The sequence below is a fragment of the Molothrus ater genome, chromosome 4 (assembly GCF_012460135.2).
Source record: "Molothrus ater isolate BHLD 08-10-18 breed brown headed cowbird chromosome 4, BPBGC_Mater_1.1, whole genome shotgun sequence".
Lineage (NCBI taxonomy): Eukaryota > Metazoa > Chordata > Aves > Passeriformes > Icteridae > Molothrus > Molothrus ater.
Window position 1 is genome coordinate 69230026 of NC_050481.2, and position 6000 is coordinate 69236025.

The following is a 6000-nucleotide window of genomic DNA, read 5'->3' on the forward strand; positions in this document are numbered from 1 at the left end:
ACAATTACAAGAAATAGAGGCTGAGGAGAGAAAAGGGTTGGATGGAGCATAAAACCATCATCTAGTCCAAGTCCTGGCCCCACACAGGACAGTCCCAAAAATCAGATAAAGTCTCAGACACAGTGAGAGCTCTGTCCAAACACCCACTGGGCCTTGGGGCCATGATCACTGTCCTGGGCTGTGAGATAAAGGACCTTGGTATTTCAAATTTCATTCTTGTGCAAAGGGTCCGAAGTGTATGAAATGGAAATCAGTAAGGCAGCACTGCGCAGGAGTACAAATGATGATGATGATGATGGCAAAATCCTGTAATTACTGACTCTCAAGGAAAAAAAAAAACCTGATTAACTCAGTCATTACCAATTATCTAAATAACAGTTATCTCCTAGAGATTCTGCACTGGATTCACAGGGCAGGCCCTGTCCATAGCGACAAAAACAAGGTCTGTACCTTGAAAAGCCTATTCAGTCTGATACCAGGATGAGAACTGGCTGAAGAAACCAGCTTTTCAGCACAACACAGGCAGTTTTGTGACCTTTTTGCTGTTTATAGCTGTGAATGAGGGTCCTCTCTTGAAGGTAGGAGCTTGGTGGTTTGTGTTTCCCTCTGCATGTTTTATTTTGCTAACGTGGTTTTCTCCTTGATCCCAACGCAGTGGAACAGATCAAACCCAGCGTTTTATAAGGACAAATTCTCAGCAGAATTTCAGCAGTGGGATACAAGTTAGGTACATCTTACAGAGCCTCTCCTTAGACTGAAAGTTAAAAATAAGGCAGCAAAAGTACTGGTGTCCAGAACTCACTGTTTCCACCATCAACCTCCCTGTTTTATAGGATTTATAAATCAGCTTTGAAAAGTTTCTCCAGGCTAAATTTTGGCAGAGAAGGTCGCAGGCAAGACTTGGTTTACTAAAACTCATTAAAAATGGTTTGATGTTTTAAATTACACTGAAGCAAGAGAGGAAAAATTCTATTTCTGTGGCTTTCAGCATTTCCTCCCCCACCATCCCATCCAATTTGAATTAAAATGTGTCTGAGTAACTATGCTATGGTACCACTTTCTTTTCTTGTGGTGTTGCCATCAAGTCTTTCTGTGGGTAAAGCAGTCCCTTTCTAATCTCCAGAATGTGCAGCTCAGCTGCTGAACACAGTTGGAAAACATTTCCATTTCAGAAGCGGTTTTTTGCTTTGAAAACTTTGTAAAATCTGTGGCAACTTCATTCATCTGAGACCAGCTGAACACCCATTTATTTCTCTCTGCTGACCTCCGTGGACACTGGGAGAAGCAGTGTAAGAAACAAAAGTGACTCCTTTGGATGGTTTTCATTGCAGTTTTGATATGGGTGGCTGGAAATGGGAAAGGCAAATGGAATTTTGCTAAACACAAAGGGAGCCAAGTGGAAAGAATCCACCATAAATATCCATCCAAGTGAAAGGCTCTACATTAATTATTTCCACTCAGAGCAGGGATCTTGGAGACCTTGCAGGGGCAGTAATTAGGAAGTGCTGGAGCCAGAAGAGGTCTTAGGGATCCTTAGGATGGGAATGGAGACCCAAACCATCATCACAACCCTGTGTGAATTCTCATCACTCATGTCTCCTGAGACTTATGTTATCTCAGAATGGATAATGCCCCTCAAAAAGAACGGGGAAAGCCACTCAAAGGTGGCAAAGATGGCCACAGTCATGTAACAACTTCTGCAATAAGGAAAAATCCTATAAAATAGTTCCTTTAACTTAGCAACAACCAGGATGGACATGATCAGACACACGGAAAACAATGAGAGACATTGAAAAAGTGAGCAGGGAATCATTACTCTTCCTTTCTTGAAATACAGAGAATAGGGGACATCCAATTCAATTATCAGGCAAGCAGCTCAAAACAAACAAAGTGAAACAGCATTTCGTATGGAGCCTAATTAAATTACCCCAGAAAGCTGTGGAAATTTCAGTGATTGTGCTCCAAACCTGACAAGACTTTTTCAAGGAGTACATATGAGTTTGGAACCATTAGCTGCAGCGGCAAGTCCTTATGCCACTGTCTGCCTGAAGGATTTAATACGGAGAAGATTTCACTACAAATGTCTTCTTTGTTATCCACTCTCCCTGAAGATCTGCCACTGGATAGTATCAGAGGTAAGGATTTAGCTTTGATGAATTTTCTATCTCACTCTACACAGTTGTTTATAGATTCTTTTCTCACATTATTTTTGGGTTTATAAATTCCAGCCCTGGAAAAATGTGTTTGATTAATTAAGTTTTATAGCCTGTGGGAGGGGAAGTCTGTTCTGAAAAGCTTAAGAAAGAACATAAATCTCCAAAAGAATGCCCAGCTGAGAGAGAGACTGTAGAGATGGGGAGGGTCAAATTTCAGCAATAATTGTGGCTGGATGCATCCAGTTATTGATCCACTTCACCCTCATCCTGCATCTTTTCAGGGAGATTCTACATCCACCCCTAAATCTGCAACTGTCCTTGCTGCTGTATTGATAATGAATGTGATAATGAATAATGAATGTATTGATAATGAATGTGGGATAATGAATGTGAGCAGCTGGGGCATTCCTGAAATAAAATAAAGTAACACATCCTTTTATGTTGGCTTTGGGAGCAGGATGGAGCCCAGGGTCACACATTTCATAACCCATTATTGCTGCTGGAAACCAGAAGGAGTTTATTCATCAGGTGTGACAAGGCACTGAATTGTCACCCTGATTTTTTAGGATTTTCTAAGCCTTCTGATGTTTACATTCTTGTAACAAACTTTCTCACACACTTTCTTTAAATAACTGATTGTTTTGCATTCTTTTATGGAGGAGGAGAAATTTGATGGACTGTTGGTTTGTCCAGTGTCATTGGGGAGGTGGCACTGTCACCCTGCAATCCACTGTCACTTTTGGAAATCTACAAATGTTGGAGTCAGAAAATAAAACCCCTTTTTACCTTGGAAAGAGCAGTGAGTCCTCCTTGTGTTGTTTTGCATCCTATAGTGACACTGAATTTATTTCCAGGGATGAGCATTGTTAATGCCACAACTCCAGGATTCTTGTGGTCATCGAGGAATCACCATTTTCACTCAGGAAAAGAAATTTAAGGATGAGATTCAACCTGATGAACAGATGGAAATCCTGATATCAAGGATCACAGGATGGTTTGGGTTGGAAGGGACCTTCAAGACCATCCAGTTCCACCCCTGACCATGGGCAGGGACACCTTCCACTGGACCAGGTGGAAGCATTGCCCACCCTGGCCTTGGACACTTCCAGAGATGGGCAACCACAGCTTTTCCTTATCCCAAGTCCCTCTCCAGCTCTCCTGAGACCCTTCAGGCCCTGGAAGGGTCTCTGAGCTCTCCCAGGTGCCTTCTCCTCTCCAGGTGAGCACCCCCAGCTCTCCCAGCCTGGCTCCAGCCCTCAGAGCAGCTCTGTGGCCTCCTCTGGTCTCACTCCAGCAGCTCCATATCATGGGATGCTTAGCCTGGGATTCCTCACAGTCAAGGAAATAATGAAATCAGTGAGTTCTTACAGATTCTACCTGGTGAAGCTGCTGGAGTAGTTTTCTCTCTAGGCAGTGACCAAGCCAGACCCCTAAATCCCACAAAGCTGGAGATAGCAGAGATAAAGCCTACTTTAAAATGTATTTATTTCCAATAAAAAGCTGCTAAAAATTAGCAAGGAAGATACAAAATACAATTTAAATCACCAGGTAAAATAGCAAGACGTAGAACTAATCATAAATCTTCTGAGTTTTTATTAAATTTTGAAGCCATTGAGCTTTGTCCAACACACCTGACTACCTTTGGGAAAGCATATCAGGAAAAAGAAAGTCCCTCTAAAAAGAGAAGCTCAGAAGTGCAGGGAATTAATTGTTTGTGGCAGTTTGCCTGTTCTTCACACTGTTAACAAGAGACTCTTGTTCCAGAGCACAGGTGCCTTGGGAGTTTCTTTATTGGTTCAAAAGGTTTACTGAGACCAAGTTATGAGTTGTTCTTTGAGTCCCATCCCAGGTTATTGCTTTTTCTTAGAACACCAAATTGTGTAACATAACGAAGTTTTTGAAATAATCTCTGCTTCCACCTAAGAAGGAACTGCTGTTCTCATAGTAACTGAAGAAAAGCCTGAAGAAATAAGCTGGCAATTACATCAATTCTCAGACATACATAGAAGGAATATCAAATTTATCTGTTCTAGAAACTTCCTGCAGTAGGGGCCAAGCTTTTGGGTGGTAACACCTTCAGAAAGTGTTTATCTTTCTAAACATTCCTCAGACGTTCTTTTAAAATATTTTTCAATAAGTGGAATCCATAACAACAATTTCTGAAGGCTTGGATTAAGTGTGGAGGCAAATAAGAGAATCCAAATCCCTGCTGTGATTCAGCAGGTTTGGCTTTGTTAAAATGCCCCTGTCCAATCTTGTAGAGGACCAAGGTAGATGCACTTTATCAACACAGGACTTTATCTGTGAGATGTTATCACCTGCTTAACTTAATGCATTGAAAGTAGTCAGGTTCATGAATTTAATCTTCAGAGATAGTGAGTTTTCCTTCTGAAAATCCTGCTTTTACATAAAATCAAGAGTAGTCATGAAGAATATCAATTCCCTGTTAAGGTTTGTTTTACTGTTAGGGTTTTTAAAAACTTATTTCCTCGTGAGGAGAAATAGCCACCAAACCTCCTATAAGATCCTCACTGACATGTACCATATTTTGAAACTGGTTACCATAATCAAGATCAGCAGTTAAATACAATCTTGAAAGGCAAAAGGAGCTGTTTAACCCACCTGAAATGCCTTGTTCTTCTGAGGAATTAAGTTTTACTTCAGAGGCTTATTTTATTTTCTCTAAGAAACAGACAGATAGTACTCATAAAACTCAAGCAACTTTTTTTTTTCAACAGAAATTCTCATAAGAAAAATTGGTTTAGACCAGTTCTACAAAACATTCTCATAAAAATGTACATTTGAACATGTTTCTTGTTGTGGATTTGGCTTCTTATTTCAGAGTACAAACTTAAATTGCTTTCAAAAAAAAAAAAAAGAGCCCATCAACACATGAGAATTTCAAACCATTTTGTGAGAGTTTTGGGTGGACACTGTCAGGCACTTTGCTGGTTGCATTTAGAGCAGAGTGAAGAGCTTTAACATGGTGTTGACAACACTGGCTTAAGCCTGTTTGCTTTTGTTCTAAATACTACTGGGCTTTTTTGCCCTAAACCATTGCAAAGTCAAAATAATGAATGGGTAGACATGACCATTTTATGGCCTTTTGTTTTTGCAGAGAGAGAGAAAAGTATTATCTGTCTGTATTGTGTGCAATAGCTGCTGTGCACCCAAGCAATAATTATTAAAAGATGCAGCCAAATATCAGTATGATCTGAAATGCTTCACTGCATCCTGCTGCAGCTCATGCTCTGTAACCCACATTCATGAAGAAGATTGAAGAATCCAAGTGGTGCTTGTGTGAGTGTTCTCCAGGGAAAGTTCATTTCTGGCTGGAAGTGCTGCCAGCACTGGGGATCACACCCAGCCAGGGTGAAACTCCTCACCATGGAGGTGTTTGACACCTCAGAATTACCCAGGGGATGGCTCTGAGAAGAGTGGGACATAAACCAGGGAACTAAAACATCTTCACAGCCCCAAAATGACTGCACAGCACTCCATTTGTCTGTGGGATGTGCAAACAGCAGTGTGAGCTGTGACAAAGTTAATGCCTGACACAGGAATTTACAATTCTCATTCTTTACCTCATTGGTAGACAACCAAATGTCCCCCAGGTGGAATTGTGGATCCTGTAAGGTTAATGCACATCTGTTGACTCTCTGCTGGCTTCTGGAAGCTCCCTGAGGACCACCCAGTGCCTGTAGATCAAGGGCTGGGAACCACAGGCAGCTACCCAAACCTGAATAATCCAGGATGGAAATCAAAATGAAGTTTCCAAATTCAAGAAGTCCATGGCTGTGTGTCAGTCTTCCAAGAGAAGAAATGGCTCAGATCCTACTTGGTT